This window comes from Bos taurus, chromosome 11, assembly GCF_002263795.3.
Source record: "Bos taurus isolate L1 Dominette 01449 registration number 42190680 breed Hereford chromosome 11, ARS-UCD2.0, whole genome shotgun sequence".
Classification (NCBI taxonomy): domain Eukaryota; kingdom Metazoa; phylum Chordata; class Mammalia; order Artiodactyla; family Bovidae; genus Bos; species Bos taurus.
Genome location: NC_037338.1, coordinates 21453886 through 21474303, shown reverse-complemented (window position 1 = coordinate 21474303; position 20418 = coordinate 21453886).

The following is a 20418-nucleotide window of genomic DNA, read 5'->3' as shown; positions in this document are numbered from 1 at the left end:
TCTCTGTTTTCCCTTTTGAGTCAGGTGTTGGGCCACTTGGATTAATCCTCCATATCTCATAACCTTTCTGTCATATTTTCTTTCTCTTTCATCTAAATTCGTTTCCGTCATGGTCTCTTCTGTTTCCGAGTTTTTCTCATAAATCTGCCTATGCAAACAAAGTTGGTGATGGCTTCTCTTAAAGGCAAACAGCTGAGAACCACACTAGAGCTCCTAATGCCAACGCTGGGGTGGGGCGGTGGGGGGCTTTGTTCTATTGTTACAAAGCCATTCCATTAGAGGGACCCCTCTACTTAGTGTCAGGGTTGGGTGGAGAGAGAAACACTTGTTGCCAGGTGTGGCTGTGTGGCGCCGGGGAGGCAGGTGGGCAGGGCTGTCTGTCCATCGTGCAGATGGGAATGGATTCTGGTCTCTCCAGCTCCCTTACTTCCTCTTCCTACCAGGCATTTCCAAGCCATCTCCCCTAGGTTTTTCAAGGCATATTCTGCTTTCTCCAGAGCTGTGTCCCACTTGCCCATACTCCATGCTGTAACTCTTTCCATATTACATTTAGCCTCTCTTCATCCATTTGCTGTCTTGCATAGACCAGGGGCTTCTCTGGTGGCTCAGTGGTAAAGAATCCACCTTCAGTGCAGGAGGCACAGGGGACCAGGGTTCAATCCTTGGGCTGGGAAGATCCCCTGGAAGAGGAAATGGCACTCCAATACTCTTGCCTGGAGAATTCCATGGGCATAGGAGCCCATGGGCTACAGTCCATGGGGTCGCAGAGTCAGACACAATTGAGCACACGCGCAGTCCACACAGACCTGTTGAAATCTCTCTTCTGCTGTGGCTTCCCCTCCAGTTCTCTTTATCACCTCAGATTTCTTTGAAGCTATTCATGCAGAGAGCCTGAAGTCTATCATAATTTCTCTTCTTAGAAAGCACAACATCATATAGAAGGGAAAAGGTGAAAATATCTAATATTTGAGAAACCATTTTCTTCCTCTCCCTGTGTTCCTTTCTTGATCCCTCAAGTAGCATCTACAGTCTTTTGAGAGAGTGGAGAGTGAGCCTCCACCTTTTCTTCCACCTTAGCTCACCCACTCTTTCTGAAGAGGAGTAAATTATCTGAGGGGTGAGGTCAGGAAAAGAGTCTGACTTGCGGCTGCACGCTTTCTTGTCTTTCTAGCCTGTCCTCAGCACACCCAAATTCTCTCTCTTTAGCAGATTGTGTCAACGAGTCCAATGTTAGTTAGCCAAGAGCAGTGAAACAGTCCTGGGGTTTGTGTGCTGAGATAATTTATCCATCTAGAAAAGAAAGTGGTATCATTACCCATTTCTGATGGTACTACCCTTCGATTTTATTAAACTTGTATTAAAATTTATTAAATATTTTTTATCCATTTAGAGCTTAAGTGCAGTGTGCTTACAAGGAGTATATTAGAGTGATGAATGGATTTCTTGGTTTGGGATGGACTTGAGCCAAACAGAACATAAGAGTTGTACCAAATTATCTCCAAGTCATTCTGGTATATTTTCTTATTCACAAAGTGGAAATAAACATCTTCAGAGTTCAGAAAAAGCAAAATGTCACAACGTAGTGTAACAAGGTAACTTGGTGTGAGATTGGACCTCAGAAGGTTGTGAACTCTTAATGGAGAGAGACTGAAAAAGAATAGATTGGACTTAGTTTAGGCTGACATGGACCTCATACAGGGTAACCCCATGGACTGTAGTTCGCCAGGCTCCTCTGTCCATAGGATTCTCCAGGCAAGAATACTGGAGTGGATAGCCATTCCCTTCTCGAGGATAAGGGGTATAATTTATGACTAAATAACACAGACATTGAGAAATACACTGACATCGCATTATTTGCCACTGGGTTTTGCCCTCTGTCAGGGAGAAGAAGATTTCCCATAAAGGAAATTGATATTCCACTATTGACCATTCTTACATCAGATAAAGAAAGGCTTAAAGTGCTTTCATTACAGGGTGGAGCCTAGAAGGGAAAGCAATAAAGCAAAGCAAGGTGGGGCTGATGCCGGCACTGAAGGAGACTGATCTGCTAGGCTGGTGTCTCATGGTGATTCCTTCCTTTGTCCCCAGATTGTCCGCAATGTCTCATTAAACATTATAGCCTGGTATTGATGTACAGTGAACAAGAGCTTTCATATAGATATGATGAAGCAATTAAGGGAAGACCAGTCAAGGGATAATAGCCAAAGTGCCTTCACTGGAGTAAAAACGTAACATCTATTAATAAGGAGACTCCAAAATCCAGTGGTTCAAACTACTTTGAAGTTGGCTGCTGCTGCTGCTGCTAACTCGATGCAGTCGTGTCCGACTCTGTGCGACCCCATAGATGGCAGCCCACCCGGCTCCCCAGTCCCTGGGATTCTCCAGGCAAGAGTACTGGAGTGGATTGCCATTGCCTTCTCCTTGAAGTTGGCTACTCTGTCACATAACAGTCAAAGCTGGGAATTCCAAATGAATGCACAGTTCTGTTCCACAGAAACACTCAGGGACCTGTGTTGGTGGGGGCTCTGACATCCTTTATATGTAGCTTTCAAGGCCAGGCTCATCATCACCAAGTAAGCCAAAAGGAAGGGTGAGGAGGGAAAGTCCAAGACCAGGAATTTCCTCTTAAGTAAGGGAGATGGAACTTGCCCACATCACCCTTACTCTTGTTACATCGGTTGGAGCTTTGTCAGCTCAACCAGGAGCAAGGGAGGCTGGGGGCAGTGTGCTGTCTGTCTGGGCAGGCATGTCTTGGCTACATCTCTTTTCTACAGAAAAGAGGGTCCTTAGATCTTGATGGGCAGCCTGCTTGCTCTGCTGCTAGGGAACCAGCAGAGACCAGATGATGCCTATGGAGTGATGGGTTCAGCAAGGGGGCTGTGGTGCGAAAGGGTACCAGAGAAGAAGACAAGAGAAACATATTCAGGGTCTTGCCTGAGGCAGGAAGAGCTGGGGAACACTTAAAAGGGGTTAATTTCATGCAACAAAGTTGGCAGAATTCATCACCAAAATGGAATGAAGAATGTTTTTTTTCCCCCTTTGCTTTATTGAGAGGCAGTGTGAGAACAAGAGGCTTGGGATGAGAGCCTGGGCTTAAACCTTAGATCCACCTGCCACTTAACAACTTTGAAGTTAGAACATTCATTTTCAGTTTCCTCACCTGCCAACTGATAAGACCCTGCCTCCTTAGCTTACAAGACTGTTGAAAGAGTCAAGCGAAACATGATTTTAAAATCCTTTGTAAACAATAAACTATCACCCAAATATAAACGTGTTCATAATGCTAATAAACTTAGTTGGCTTGATCTGCTATGAAATAACATAATGTAAGAATCGAAGCAAACAAAAACCTCAAAACCTATAGACCTTTGGCAAACTTCCCTGGTGGCTCAGTCTGTGAAAGACTCTGCCTGCAATGTGAGAGACCTGGGTTTGATTCCTGGGTCGGGAAGATCCCCTAGAGGAGGGCAACCCATTCTAGTATTTTTACCTGGAGAATCCCGAAGGACAGAGGAGCCTGGTGGGCTGCAGTTCATGGGGTTGCAAGGAGTCAGACATGCCTCAGGCCCATTTTGGAGTGAGGCAAGGTTGTTATAAAAATATTATTCAAGGATCATAAATCTAAAGGAACTAAGACAGATGCCTTTTAGTTTTCCATTTTTGCCATTTGGCTACGTGGCCAGAAGGTACCCACTTCTCTAACAGCATTGTTATAAGCCTTCCTTTGGCAGGTTTGGGTAAGTAAACAACTTTAGAAGTGATACCTTCACCATTCATCTCCAGCTTCTAGTGAGCATCTCTAAGACACAGAACCTCTCTGTTTAAATTACATTTTAAAAAGGCAAAAAAGGAAGAAGGCTCCCAAATAAATCCCAAACCAAAATGCCAGCAATAAAGAGTGAAAGAAAAAGATCAAATGATTTTTTTCCCCCTGGGAGCTCTTCTTCAAACGACTGTAACATCTTGAACCTATCTCCTCAGCAACTCAACGTGTTATCGGAGGCAGCCATCAGTAAACTGTGAGGCAGACCATTTGCCTCTGTCTCCAGAACTTTTGTACACAATCACCTTTGCACTCATAAGGCACCCAGACCTATGGCAGCTTTACTTTTTCCTTTACCCTAATCTGTTCCCAGGAAAGGATTTGAAGGAGTCATTCTTCTTGGGGTATCTGTAATTAGTAAAGCATAACATTTTACTTCTTTTTCAACATTTAACAAGGCAAAAGTTTAAGCCAAAGAAGTAAATCTCTACTTGTGAAATTTCAGGCATCAGTCAGCTGAGTCAGTTGTTTCCATTTCTCAAAAGTCTCAAAAGCCTTGTTATAAGTTTGTATCTTTGCCAATTTATTAAATGAAGAATGATATCTTCTGGTTTTTTATGTGTATTTCCTTCAATTGTGAGCTTTTTAAAAATTATAAGCTTTGCATGTGTTATTGCCACTTCTGTGTTTCCTTTGAATGCTGCTCATTGCTGGCCTTCAGTTGCTTAGTGGGAGAGCACAGGGTAGGAAGTGAAAGTACCTGGGAATCAGCTCAAACCACACACCTCAGGCCTCAGTTTCCTCCAAGTGCAGGAGACTGGTCTAGGGAACCATGATGCTCTCTAAAAGCTCTAAAATGCACAACTGGCTTCACAATGAACAGTCTTCTATAATTTTTGCTTGACAATAGTAAATCTCAGGAGAAGGCAATGGCACCCCACTCCAGTACTCTTGCCTGGAAAATCCCATGGATGGAGGAGCCTGGTAGGCTGCAGTCCATGGGGTTGCTGAGGGTTGGACACGACTGAGCGACTTCACTTTGACTTTTCACTTTCATGCATTGGAGAAGGAAATGGCAACCCACTCCAGTGTTCTTGCCTGGAGAATCCCAGGGACGGGGGAGCCTGGTGGGCTGCCGTCTATGGGGTCGCACGGAGTCGTACACAACTGAAGTGACTTAGCAGCAGCAGCAGCAGTAAATCTCATAGATAAAAGTAAAACCAGAGCCAAAATCTTCTACTGTCCTTCCAGGCTTAATAAACAAATAGGAGAGATTCATCTGTAGCCTGTGTTTGCATCAACCAAGTCAATTTGCATCAGCCTCTTGGGTCTGTACCTCTTCTGGCTAATTTCAAGGTGAATTCTTACCTGAGGGCTTTATTTGCCTGAGCTATGTTTATAGAAATTAGCTTCATAATTGGCTTTCTTAGACATTATCTACTACATTTACCTTAAGCGTGAGAATAAGGCTACATTAGATTGCATCTGCATTGTTTAAATACTATATACAACCTTGACAGGCACCATGCGGTTCAGGTGATAAATTGTTAAAATAAAATGGGTACCTGCCACTCACTTGGTTAAATTGAGGCACATCAATAGCAGTGAATGGTGGCTAAAATACCATAATTTTGGTTAAAAGCATATTTATCTAAAATCCTACTTTTTTCCTTTTCCATCATGGTTTATTCAGTTCAGTTCAGTTCAGTCGCTCAGTCGTGTCCAACTCTTTGTGATCCCATGAATCGCAGCATGCCAGGCCTCCCTGTCCATCACCAACTCCCGGAGTTCACTCAGACTCACGTCCATCGAGTCAGTGATGCCATTCAGCCATCTCATCCTCTGTCGTCCCCTTCTCCTCCTGCCCCCAATCCCTCCCAGCATCAGAGTCTTTTCCAGTGAGTCAACTTTTCGTGTGAGGTGGCCAAAGTACTGGAGTTTCAGCTTTAGCATCAGTCCTTCCAAAGAAATCCCAGGGCTGATCTCCTTCAGAATGGACTGGTTGGATCTCCTTGCAGTCCAAGGGACTCTCAAGAGTCTTCTCCAACACCACAGTTCAAAAGCATCAATTCTTCAGTGCTCAGCTTTCTTCACAGTCCAACTCTCACATCCATGCATGACCACAGGAAAAACCATAGCCTTGACCAGACGGACCTTTGTTGGAAAAGTAATGTCTCTGCTTTTCAATATGCTATCTAGGTTGGTCATAGGTTTCCTTCCAAGGAGTAAGCATCTTTTAATTTCATGGCTGCAGTCATATTACAGGATATTAAATATAATTTCCTGTGCTATACAGTAGGACTTTGTTGTTTATCCATTATCTATATGATAGTTTGCAAACCATCCACTGCCCCCTCCCCCTGGCAACCACAAGTCTGTTTTCTATGTCTGTGAGTTTATTTCATAGATAAATTCATATGTGTCCTGTTTTTTAATTTTTTATTGAAGTATAGTTGAATTACAATGTTTTATTAATTGCTACTGTACAGTAGCCACTCGGTTTTATATATCTGTGTATACATGTATACATTCTTTTTCATACTCTTTTCCATTATGGTTTATCACAGGATACTGAGCTGTACTGTAGGACCTTGCTGTCTATCCATTCCATGTATACCAGTTTGCATCTGTTAATCCAAAATTCCCAGTCCAACCCGCTTTTACTCCTCACACTCTTGGCAACCACAAATCTATTCTCAATAGATTGAGTCCCTGGTTCTGTTTCACAGATAGATTGATTTGTGTCATATTTTAGATTCCCCACATAAGCAATATCATATGATACTTGTCTTTCTCTTTCTGACTTACATTGCTGAGTATAATAATCTCTGGGTCCATTCATGTAGCTGTAAATGGCATTATTTCTTTTTTATGACTGAGTAGTATTCCATTCTTGGAGAAGGAAATGGCAACCCACTCCAGTGTTCTTGCCTGGAGAATCCCAGGGACGGGGGAGCCTGGTGGGCTGCCATCTCTGGGGTCGCACAGAGTCTGACACGACTGAAGCGACTTAGCAGCAGCAGTATTCCATTATAGGTATGCACCACAACTTCTTTATCCATTCATCTGTTGATAGACATTTATGTGTTTCCATGTCTTGGCTATTGTAAACGGTGCTGCTATGATCATAGGGGTGCGTGTAGCTTTTTGAACTATAGTTTTGTCCACATATATGCCTAAGAGTGGGATTATTAGATCATATAGCAACTCTTTTTAGTTTATTGAGGACCCTCCATGCTGTTTTCCATAGTGGCTGCATCAATTTACATTTCCACCAGCAGTGCAGAAGGGTTCTCTCTAAAATCCTACTTTGGAAATGGGTAAATAGAAATTACTGCACCCAAACTAAGATTTTCCTAGTGTAGGTTCTACTTGGTGAAGAAGTAAGGATGAAATTCTAAATGCAAAGGTCTAAAAACTCTAGACTTTTAACTCATACATGCAACATGAACGTGAAGTCGCTCAGTTGTGTCTGACTCTTTGCGACCCCATGGACTGTAGCCTACCAGGCTCCTCTGTCCATGGGATTTTCCAGGCAAGAGTACTGGAGTGTGTTGCCATTTCCTTCTCCAAGTGATCTTCCCAACCCACGGATTGAACCCAGGTCTCCCGAGTCGTAGACAAACGCTTTACCATCTGAGCCACCAGGGAAGTCCATACATACATAAAAAGGGATATACTATTCTCAACAGATTATTTCTTCCTGATTTTTGTTGTTTCTTTTGAAAAATTGCTGGAAAAATATCTTACATTTGCCTGTTTTCAACAATCTAGTCCAGAATGAAACAGGCAAAGTTAGGAATGACATTGAGAATTAGGAAGTTAAATAATAACTAAAGCTCTCTAGAGCTATCCTATCCAATAAAGTACCATAATGTGAGCCCTTGAGATATGGCTCTTTCTAACTGAAAGGTACTTAAGTGTAGAACATGCTCTGGATTTTAAAGACACTATGAAAAAAGAGAATGTAAAATGTCTGATTAATAATTTTTATCAATTACACATTAAATAGTATTTTTAATATATGAGTTAAAGAAGCTTTAGCATTTACTCCTAATATATCTATATTTACCAACTTTTAAAATACACATATGAACACCAAGCTAAATTGGGTAAATTATAAAATATTTATTTTAGCTATTATTGATACAAAAATTTTGCTCTTATGAAAAATATTATTAGGGATAATAATATAATTAATAAGAGCAATATATTTGAATATGCCACAGTTGTTTTGTTTTTATTTTTTGGCTTTTTGACCACACAGCTTATGGGATTTTAGTTACCCAACCAGGGATTGAACCTGGGCCCTCAGCAGGGAAAGCATGGCATCCTAGCCACTGGACCATCAAGGAACTCCCCACAAATGTAACTTTTTATTTGACACTTTGCAATGAAACAAAGTCTAGTTCTGTGTTCATTTTTCCCTAATATGTTCTTTAAACTCTATCAAAGCTAAAAACTACTTCAAAACAGTATGTTGAAATACATTATTGGCTAAACTTACTAAGGAGAAGGAAATGGCAACCCACTCCAGTATTCTTGCCTGGAAAATCCCCTGGACAAAGGAGCCTGGCAGGCTATAGTCCATGGGGTTGCAAAGAGTCAGACACAACTGAGTGACTTCACTTAAGTTTGCTAAATCATAGTACTTATTTTTCAGTCCTACTAACAATTATGTAAGTGTTTTGTTGAATCTGGTTAGGAAAGTTTTCCATTTTCCCTAAAGTCAACAGCTATTCTTAGAAATTAATTGGACATTGTCAAATTCTTATTTTTAACAAGTATATTTAAAACCTACTGAAACTGTCCCTTTATAAGATTTTTAGACATGTTAGAAAATTCAATTTCCAACTTTTTTCATATGTGTACATATGCAGGTTTTTATTTAAAGGCATAATTATATTGTTTGAGGTATTTAAAAAGTCATATAATGACTGGGATCCACTTAAATGAGGTACCTACTGCTGCTGCTGCTGCTAAGCCATTTCAGTCATGTCCGACTCTGTGCGACCCCATAGACGGCAGCCCACCAGGCTCCCCCGTCCCTGGGATTCTCCAGGCAAGAGTACTGGAGTGGGTTGCCATTTTCTTCTCCAATGCATGAAAGCGAAAAGTGAAAGCGAAGTCGATCAGTCGTGTCTGACTCTTAGAGACCCCCTGGACTGCAGCCGACCAGGCTCTTCCGCCCATGGGATTTTCCAGGCAAGAGTACTGCAGTGGGGTGCCATTGCTTTCTCCCAAATGAGGTACCTAGAATAGACAAATTAATGCAGAAAGTAGAATAGTGCTTACTAATAGAAACTGGGGAATAGGGAGTTATTATTTAATGGATATAGAGTTTCAGTTTGGGTTGTTGAAAAACTTCTGCAAGTAGAGGGTGGTGATGGTTTCATCACATGTGTGCGTGCCTGCTCAGTCATGTCTGACTCTTTGTGAACCTGTGGAATGTAGCCCGCCAGGCTCCTCTGTCCATGGGATTTTTCCAGGCAAGAATACTGGAGTGGGTTGCTATTTCTCCCTTCAGGAAATCTTCCGGACCCAGGGATCGAACCTGTGTCTCCTATATCAGTTGGTGAATTCTTTACCACTGAGCCACCTGGCAAGACCACATCACACGGTGAATGCACTGAACTGCATGCTTAAAAATAATTAAATGACAAATTTTACCACAATTTTAAAAAAGTAAAAAGGAAGCAAACTACTGATACATGAACAATGCAAGCAAGAGACTTGTCATTTCCATGACATTATGTTGAGAATCCAGACGCAAAAAGGAGAGTACATATTGCACAATTCCATTTACATTGGTTCAAAGCAAGTGTTTCCATCTAACCTACGATAATAGAAATCCTAACAGCAGTTACCTAAAGTTAGGCTGGAGTGAAGATTGATTGAAAAAGGACACATTGGAGCTTTCCAGAGTGATGAAAATGCCCTATATCTTGATTGGTGTTACCCAGGTGCCAACTGAAAAAGCTGCAGCACTGAAAAGTTGAGAACTATGTTTTATTTGGGGACATTACTGAGGACTATTCAGCCTGAGAACCAGCCTCTCACATAGTTCTGAGGAATCGTTCCAAAGATGTAAGAGAAGAGCCGGAATATATAAGAATTTTTCCTGGAAAAAACAGAAACAAATGTTTAGTCAAACAGCAAAAGATTGCTGTTAATCCCACACACACACACACAAAAGTTGTTTTTGAGTTGACATTTCAAGTTAATGATTTTAGTACTTTTCTATGTATGGAAAACAACAAGAGTCTGAATTGTCAATTATTGCTTTGCTATGCATTTTAACTGTCTGGAGCCAGTGCTTAGTCTATCTTCATCCTGAAATCCCCTCAGGATGCTGACTAGGGGGACTGCGGTGGCTGATGACTTGATGCAGGGCATAATTGGTTGTTTACCTGAATGGCAAGCAACATTCTTTGTTTCCTGAAATGGAAGACAGCATTGTTCGTCCACACAGGTACATACAATTGTCAAAATTCATGGAACTTTATGTCTAGTATTCCTGCACTGAGTTCTATGAAACAATATGATGAAATAAAAATAAAACCAGTGAAAATGTTTTAAAGTGAAAATAAAATTTAAAAAAATAAGAGTCATGATATATTACAAAATAAAATGGTACAATGAAAGACTGCTTCAAGAATTCAAGACATGCCTGATGGTCCAGTGATTAAGACTCCATGCTTCTATTGCAGGAGGTGTGAGTTCAGACCCTGGTCAGGTGAACTAAGATTCCCACACACCACGTGGCATGGCTAAATGTATATGTTTGTGTGTATACACACACACACACACATATATACTGCTTCAAGAATTAAGGGTTGCTTTTTCTTTTTAAGTAACCAGAGCTCACCTCCTCAGCATTTGGGGATTGTCAACCTGAGAAATCCACAACTCTCAAGAAAATCTTAAAATATTTTCCACTATGTTTTGTTTTTGTTTGTTTGCGCTAGCTATTGAATAGCATTCATCAGGAAAGAAACTGAACTAGCAGAGAATGTTAATCTCAACCCCAAAGTATAGTCCCCTATTATCCACAGTTTTGCTTTCTGAGGGTTTAGTCACCTGAAGTTAATGGTGGTATGAAAAGCTGAATGGAAAATTCCAGAAATAAATTGTCGGCTGTTGTGAGTAGTGGGATGAAATCTTGTGGCCACCTGCTCTGCCCCACCCAAGACGGGATTCATCCCCTTGTCCAGTGTGTCTCTGCCTGATAATCACCTAGTAGTGATCTCGGTCATCAGCTTGGCTGCCAAGTATCCCAGTACTTGAATTTCAGTCACCCTTATTTAGTAATAGCCTCAAAGTATAAGAGTAGTAATGCTGACAATTTGAATATACCAAAGAAAAGCTGAAGAGTGTTTTCTTTAAGTTAAAAGATGATACTTCTCCACTTAATAAGGAAAGAAAAAAAAACCAGAACTGTCCTTTCAGTGCTAAGATCTGCAGTAAGAGTTAATCTTCCATCTGTGAAATTGTGAAAAAAGAAAACAGAAATTCATGCTAACTTTGCTGTTCCGCCTCAAACTTGCAAAAGTTACGGCCACAGTGCATGGTGAAAGTGAAAGTTGTGCAGTCATGTCTGACTTCTTGTGACCCCATGGACTTCACAGTCAATGGATTTCTCCAGGCCAGAATACTGGAGTGGGTAGCCTTTCCCTTCTCCAGGGAATCTTCCCAACCCAGGGACCAAACCCAGGTCTCCCACATTGCAGGTGGATTCTTTACCAGCTGAGCCACAAGGGAAGCCCAAGAATACTGGAGTGGGTAGCCTATCCCTTCTCCAGTGGTTCTTCCTGACCCAGGAATCGAAGTGAGGTCTCCTGCATTACAGGCAGATTCTTTACCAACTGAACTATGAGGGAAGCCCTAGTGCATGGTGGGTGCCTGTTAAGTTGCTTTAGTCATGTTAGACTCTTTGTAACCCTATGGACTGTGACCCGCCAGGCTCCTCTGTCCACGGGATTCTCCAGCAAGAATACTGGAGTGGGTTACCAGGCCCTCTTCCAGGAGTTCTCCAACCCAGGGACTGAACCCGCGTCTCTTATGGCTCCTGCATTGGCAGGCAGGTTCTTTACCACTAGCACCTCCTTGGAAGCCCACAGTGCATAGTAAGTGGTTCGTAAAGATGGAAAAGGCATTAAGTTTGTAAAATAACATATTTTGAGAGAGAGAGAGAGAGACCACATTTACCTAACTTTAATTTCAGTTTATTATAATTATTCTTTTATTATTAGTTATTTTTGTTCCTCTCTTACTGTCCCTAATTTATAAATTAAATTTTATCAGAGGTAAATATGTATAGTCTACAATGTCTGATTCTTTGCGACCCCATGGGGTGTAGCCCCCCAGGCACCTCTCTCCATGGGATTTTCCAAGCAAGAATACTGGAGTGGGTTGCCATACCCTTTTCCAGGGGATCTTCCCAACCTAGGGACGGAACCCAAGGCTCCCACACTGCAGGCAGATTCCTTACCAACTGAGCCATCATAGGGTTCGGTAATACTGTGATTTCAGACCACTGGGGGTCTTAGAAGATACCGTCTCAGTTAAGAGAGGATTGCTGTATTGCTTTCCTGAGTATCTCTCTTATACTCATGAATTCTTGAGAACTTGCTGATTTTAGAAAAATACTCCCCTGCACACTTAATTTTACTCTGTGGCATTCTATTTAGTGGGGTTTAAATTTTGAGAGAAAAAAATTCTGCTTGGATTTCTACTGATAAAGGCCTAAAGGATGTGTTAACTCATCAGTGCAAACTAAAATGTAAACCCCAACCAAAATTTCTGGGAACCACACCCAACTTCCCCAGGAGTAGGGCAGAGCCTGGGGAAATGGGCTGGTAGGGAAAGGGAGGGGGAGGGGATGGCGTGTGTTGAACCCATTCTCTGTGCCATACACTATTTGGGGAACTTTATGGTAATTGTGTCACCTAAAGAATATAAACAAGAGTATGGAAAAGGGATTCGAAAAGAGGTTAAAAAAAATTCTTTGGCTATCTTCACCTACCAAGTACAGAGTCATATCTTAGCAGAAGCCGACAATGACAGGTTCCAGGAAGGACTAGGGTGGAGGTGGCTGCCAAGAACAGTCACCTCTTAGGAACTCTCACACCTCCTCACCATCCCCTCCCCACCCCTCCAAACAGGTGGCTGAGCTTTTGCAAGACTTGTCTAAATAGTCAGTAAAAGAAATTGTGTGTTTAATTTTGAAGAAAAAGCCCGCTGTTTTATATGATTATTTTTAATTAGCTATTTTCTGGAGGTTGATTAAATTTGGAAATAATTGCCTCTTGAGAACTGTTTAAGAACCTCAGATCGTAAACCCAGGACTGCCTCAGGAATTTGGGGATGGGTTGTCACCCTGTGACCAATTTTCAGTCCTGAAAACAAGTATCTGTTGTCTACAGAAGAGATCGTGGTCATGCAAATTTTTTTAGTTCTCTGCCTGGAAAGAGAATCCATCTGGCCGACTTCTCTTTTTTCTCTGTTGTCTTGTATGAAATATGCAAAACACAAGTGCTTGAGCCACCAGAGCAACAGATTATGTTGCCTGTGTATTGCAGATAAAATTGAAACACGGCAAGAAGTTAAAACCTGCCCTTGGGAGAAGCATATAAAAGATACTTTATTTATATAATAGTATAAAATTTTTAATAAGTCTAGTATAGAAATGATTATGAGGAAGAGAAGAAAATTGCCAGTTTGAAAAATGCAGTCCTAAATAAACTTTAAAAGAAATAATTGAAGAGTCTAGAATATTTAAAACTGCGATGTGAATTCATTTTACAAATTTTTAAAAGATTTTTTTATATTGTTAAGATTATATGTCTACCTTTCAAAGCACTTTCATACCTATTATGTTATCTAATATTCATGCCTATAAGGTAGGGAGAGAAGTTATTATTAGACTTAATTTACAGATGAAGAAACTGAAGCTCAGAACAGTTTTACCCAAGGTAATACCTGAGTTGTAGTTAGAACCAACTCTCAGGTCTTGATATTCAAAATTCCTGGGCTCTTGCCATAATATCCCATTGCTTCTGCTCTCTCCCTGAAAATATAAACTAAATAATAAGTTAATTATAGAGCAAGATCTTTAATTAATTATATTTACTAGTACAAATTTAGAAAGGCGTTACAGTGTGGTGGTTAAGAGCGTGGGTTGCTTACACTACTTTCCAGTGTGACCTGGAGTAAGATACCAGTCCTTTCGCTGCCTCAGTTTAGTCATCAGTAAGACTGGAATAATAAAAATACCTATCCTATAGGGGTTTTCAAGGCAATAAGTGATTTTTTAAAATTATTTATTTATTGGCTGCTCTGGGTCTTTGTTGCTGTGCCATGGTTTTCGTTAGTTGTAGAGAGTGTGGCCTACTCTCTAGTTGCCGTGGGCAGGCTTCTCATCGTGGTGGCTTCTCTTAGTACAGAGCACTGACTCTAGGGTGCACATGGGCTCGGTAGCTGCAGCTCTTGGGCTCCAGAGCACAGGGTCAATAGTTGTGGCACTTGGGCTTAGCTGCTCCAAGACACGTGAGATCTTCCCAGAGCAGGGATTGAACCTGTGTCCCCTACATTGGTAGGTACATTCTTATCCGCTGGACCATCAGAGAAGCCATGCAAAAAGTGATTTAATACATGTTAAGCACCTGTTAAGTCTTGGGGTTTGGGACAAAAAAAAAAAAAGAAATTCAGGCCAAAGCAAAGGAAAGATTAGTAGAAGAATGCCAGCCAAACAATCAATAAAATGAAAAGGCAACTTAAGGAATGGGAGAATATATTTGCAGACTATATATCTGATAAGTGATTCACATCCAAACTCATAGAACTCAATAACGGCAACAACAACAAAAATCCCATTTAAATGGGCAGAGGAACTGAATAGACATTTTCCCAAAGACATACAAATAACCAACAAGTATAAGACAAGATGTTCAACATCACTAATCATCAGAGAAATGCAAAGCAAAAACTACAATGAGCTGTCACCTCACACCTGTTAAAATGGCTATCATCAAAAAGGCAAGAGATAATGAGTGTGGCGAGGATGTGGAGAAAAGAGAGCCTTTGTGCACTGTTTGTGGGAATGTAAATTGGTGCAGCCACTTTGGCAAACAATGTGAAAGTTCTTCAAAAAATTGAAAATACAACTGTCATATGATCCAGGAATTTCACTTCTGGGTATATATTTGAAAGAAATGAAAGCAGAATATCAAAAAAAATATCTACTCCCTCATGTTTATTGCATCATTATTCACAATAGCCAAGATATGAAAACAGCCCAAGTGTCTGTCAGTGGATGAATGGATAAAGAAGATGTGGTGTATGCATACAATGAAATATTCAGCCATAAGAAAGAAAGAAATCCTCCTATTTGTGACAACATGGAGAGACCTTGAAGGAATTATGCTAAGTGACGTAAGTCAGAGAAAGACAAATACTACAGTATACGATGTCACTGACGTGAGGAATCTAAATAAGCTGAACTCCTTAAGACAGTGTAGAATGGTAGTTACTAGGGGCTGGGGATGTTGGTAAAGGGTACAAATTTGCAGTTAGAAAATAAGTTCTGAAGATGTGATATACAGCATTGTGATTATAGTGAGCAATACTGTATAATATACTTCAGAGTTGCTAAATGACTAGATTTTAAATGCTCTCACTACAATCAAAATATAATTATGTGACCTGATGGAGGTGTTAGCTAACACTATATTGCTATATATATATATATATATATATATATATATATATAGATGTAATCATACTGCAATATAAATATTAAATCAGCATGTTGTAAGTATACTTCTACAATGTTATTTGTCAATTATATCTCAATAAAAAGAAGAAGGATGTCAGATAATAAATTTTCAATGAATTATGGAAATTGACCATATTGCAACCCCAATGTTACAATTAATCTAATCAGGGATTATCTAAGTCAGTTCTCAAATGTCAGTGTGCAGCAGAATCACCTAGATGCTTGTTAAAACACAGATTGCTGGATGCCGTCCCCAGAATTTAGCCATTCTGGGGTGGTTCCCAAGAACTGGCTTTGTTATCAAGCTTTCATGTGACGCTTGTTCCAGAATCACACTTTGAGAACTATGAGTGTAAACATAGGAGGATGGGTTGTTAAGGAGCGGATTATTCACACACACACACGAAAGGTTTTTAAAACAAATAGTTAAAAGGGAAAAAAAATTTATCAGAATGGAAGAAATTACCAACATCTTTCTTGACTAAATTCAGATACTGTTCACGTTGTTATCTGGTCCTGGAATCTCCAGATCTGAAAAGGGCAGACCTTCCCTGAAATGCCAGGCAAGATCACATCTAAACTTCAGGAGCACTTTAGGACCAAGGATTCTAAGTCCACTATGAACAGACTTGTTTGACCTTAAGCACGAAGTTGCCTTTTCTTTAGGCTCTATCTGCATTAGTTATAAAATTAGGATTTTGAACTAAGTGTTTTCTGTGGGCCTAATGGCAGAGTGTTATAAAGCCTAAAGAAGTTTGGCTGGAAGAAATGACTGCATACTGCAGCTCTGAAATCAGAAAATAGCTATACAGAGACACCATCTCTAGTGAAAGTTATTTTTATAACATTGCATAAGGGATTTCTTTTTCTAAGAAAGTTGCTTATCTTAGCATCTTAGCAATATAGATTTTAAAAGAATGTGAACAAGAAATGTTGTAAGACAGGTTTAAAGAGGCAGTGTTGCTGCAGCCACTCTGCTTTATATAGGGGGCTAGGAATTGTTTCAGAGAAGGCAATGGCACCCCACTCCAGTACTCTTGCCTGGAAAGTCCCATGGACGGAGGAGCCTGGTAGGCTGCAGTCCATGGGGTCGCTGAGGGTCGGACACAACTAAGCGACTTCACTTTCGCTTTTCACCTTCATGCATTGGAGAAGGAAATGGCAACCCACTCCAGTGTTCTTGCCTGGAGAATCCTAGGGACGGGGGAGCCTGGTAGGCTGCCGTCTATGGGGTCCCACAGAGTCGGACACGACTAAAGTGACTTAGCAGTAGCAGCAGGAATTGTTTTACCCTACAGAAATAAATAAGTAAATAAATAACTTGTCAGTTTCTTCTAGATGTAAAACCATAAGCCAGTCTTGTAAAACTTTGTGCAATAGTAAGGTAGACTAAGGGAGACTTGGTCAGGGGGAAAAAAATGTTTCTTTGCTACCAATTCTCTTTATAATCAATGCAGTTGTGGTGGATCCCAAGTTTATCTCCTTTATAGATTCTCCATTCCAGTCTTGAGGTCATTCTGAGAAATAAATGGAGTTGGAGCTATAATGGGCATCATTTGAAGGGTCCTCAAAGGAAAACACCTCTCTCTCTTGACCACAACAAGGAAAACACCACAAGGGCCACCAGAAATACACAGCTCCCATCCCTGTAGTCCAGTGGTAAGCATGTGCTGCTGCTGCCGCTAAGTCACTTCAGTCGTGTCCAGCTCTGTGCCCCACCATAGACGGCAGCCCACCAGGCTCCGCCATCCCTGGGATTCTCCAGGCAAGAACACTAGAGTGGGTTGCCATTTCCTTCTCCAATGAATGAAAGTGAAAAGTGAAAGTGAAGTTGCGCAGTCGTGTCCGACTCTTCGAGACCCCATGGACTGCAGCCTACCAGGCTCCTCCGTCCATGGGATTTTCCAGGCAAGAGTACTGGAGTGGGTTGCCATTGCCTTCTCCGGCTAAGCATGTAGAAAGCTAGAAATATTGAGCCTTCCATATGGGTTGACTATCTCAGATCTGCTGTGCTCATTGTGGGTCACGTGGACTTCAAGTGAATCCCAACTTCTGGATAAAAAGGTTACAGCTATTAAGTGTTGATGTGAAACCTGAAAGCACCTCTACTGAATTTCTACCAGAAATCCTACAGAAAGTCAGCCATCTGGGTTCTAACTTTCTGTACAAGGTGAAGATCTAAGTGACTTGAATTAACCTGTCCTGTGCTCCATCTCTGAGGAATACTCTGTGGCTTGGGCTTCCCAGGAGGCTCAGTGGTAAAGAATCTGCCTGCCAATGTAGGAGGCTCAAGTCTGACCCCTGCATCAGGAAAATCCTTTGGAGAAGGAAATGGCAACCCTCTCCAGTGTCCTTGCCTGGAAAATCCCATGGACAGAGGTGCCTAGCAGGCTACAGTCTGTGGGGTCGCAAAGAGTCGGACACGACTTGACGACTGAGCATACACGCAGATGCAGTAGCTTTGCTCTCAACCCACTGGTATGTCTTTATATTATTCATTTTGAGATTCAGAGGTGAAAGACGGGTGATATAGAACTCTGGTTTTAATCATTACAACTTAAACTATCCAGTTATGTTCCGTTCTGCAAAGGGACATGAGGAAGTTACCCAAGATTACTGAAAAGTCTTTCCATTTAATGAGACAGTCTGATAATTTCCTAGTTTTGTATGTTTGATTCAATAAAAATCTTTCAAAGTGGCCTGGAACCATCTGATGCAGAGTCTGGATTTCTCTACAATAAATCCCTCTGCCAAAGGCAGGCGCTGCAGACTTCCTACTGGCAGGAGTGAAGCAAATCGGTGGGTAGAACTATCCTGACGTGGGGGCATTTTCCTCTAGGAGTTCAGTCTTGATACAAGTGTCAGTTCAGCAGTCACACTCCTTTGGAGGGTTGTGGTATCACCTGAGAGGACCTGCCAGCTGCATCTGGGCCACAATGTTGGCATTATTTGAAGTGGCAGGCAAGATGCCTACATTCTGATGTGTTTGGGTGAATGAGCCAGCCAGGGAGAGGTTGGATGACTGAGAAACAAGGGATTCTTGGTTAAACTGAAGTGTTCATTTGAGAACCAAAAATCTTAGCAAATAATCTCTTGGACTTTGAGCCACATATTTCCCCTAAAAAGTATGCATTTTTTTCCCAGTGAAATTTTGTTGGGGGTTATGTTATTGAGGAATGAACTGAGTTGACTATGTGGAACTGTTATTTCATGGCATACTGTCCTAGAAATCTGAAGACCTGCAAGAGATTTAAAAATTCCAACCCTTGTTGTAACTTTTTAAAAAGTTGTAATGTTATCAACATGAATCAAGTTTTAATCTCCTGTATAAGAGGTGGATGAGGCTGCCCGTTGAAATTCAAATTTCTTTCTTTGAATTCTCAGGCATGGTTTGGCAGTGCAAGAACTCTGTAATATTAACAAATTCCATAAAAAGTAAATATATGGGGGGAAAAAAGATCATCTCTACAGTTTCTAACTTTTTATGTGAATTTCATAATGAAGATCCTTTCAACCAAGGAAGAGCAGATCATCTTAATGTGTATGCAATGCAGGGAGGGTGGTTGTCTAAAGGGAAACTCTCACGGGAAGAAGTAGGGAAGGAGACTGGGCAGACAAATGGAAGATTACATGGTTCAGTGAAATCAGAATCTCTGATGAAACAGGCATTTGGAGTTAGGTGGTAATGAACTAGGGAAGTAAGACTTGGGTAAGGAATAGGGAGAGAAATCATAGAGACAGCCAGGGTGAAGTGAAGTTCTGGGCATCTTGACAGCAGAGCCTGTCTGTCAGGTGGGAAAGAAATAGATGACCCAGAGAAACTGGACTTGCTTTCATTCTTCCTTATGTTGCAAGTGTATTATAAACATTACTTTCAGCAAAACTGGTAAGGCCAAAACGATGCCGTTCTGGGAAACAAATTTTTTTTGTAAATGTTTACCACACGCTTTGTGAATTTTTTGCCACAAGTGATTTCACAAATTTTTACCTCCACCTCCTACTACTTCACACTCTTATACCATAGCAGGATACTCATTTATCCCCCTTTGTCATAGTGAAGGTTATAGAGCTAGGAACGGAGGACCGACCAAACAAAGCCAGTGTAGACCCACTATTCTTGGTCTGCAGTATCCAGCTCCTTAGCTCTCATCTCCAAGGAGCTTTGGAATTCCCAAGGGGCTTCCTGGTTGGCTGAGTGGTAGAGAACCCACCTGCCAATGCAGGAGGGGCACGAGACATAGGTTTGATCCCTGCGTCAGGAAGAGCCCCTGGAGAAGGAAATACCAAACCACTCCAGGATTCTTGCCTGGGGAATTCCATGGAAAGGAGCCTGGAAGGCTACAGTCCATGAGGTGGAAAAGAACCAAACAGGAATGAGCAACTAATTACACACAGCTGGGCTGCTGCTTTTAGAATAAAAGCTCAGGGACTTCCCTGGCAGTCCAGTGGTTAAGAATCTGCCTTAAAATGCAGGGTAAAAGAGTTTGATCCCTGGTTGGGGAATTAAGGTCCCACAGGCCGCAGAACATCTCTGTATGTGCTGCAATGAGAGAGAAGCCCATGGGCCACAACAAAAGATCCTACATGATGCAACTAAGACCTGGCCCAGCCAAAAATAAATAAAGAAAATATTAAAATGAAAAAAAGAATAAAAGCCTAGATCAGATGTGCCAGATTGAGAGCCCTGGGGAGAAGTATGTCCAGTCTTTGGCTCACCTGCATTCCATGATAATTATATAACAACAGAAACATATAATTAAAGATATTCCAAAGTGCACCCATGTGTACATATTTATTTCTTTGACTTTAAGAAAATGTCCTAATATTTCAAAATTTAAAAGATTTGCAAAATTGTAGAAAACAGCGTTTTTTTTTTTTT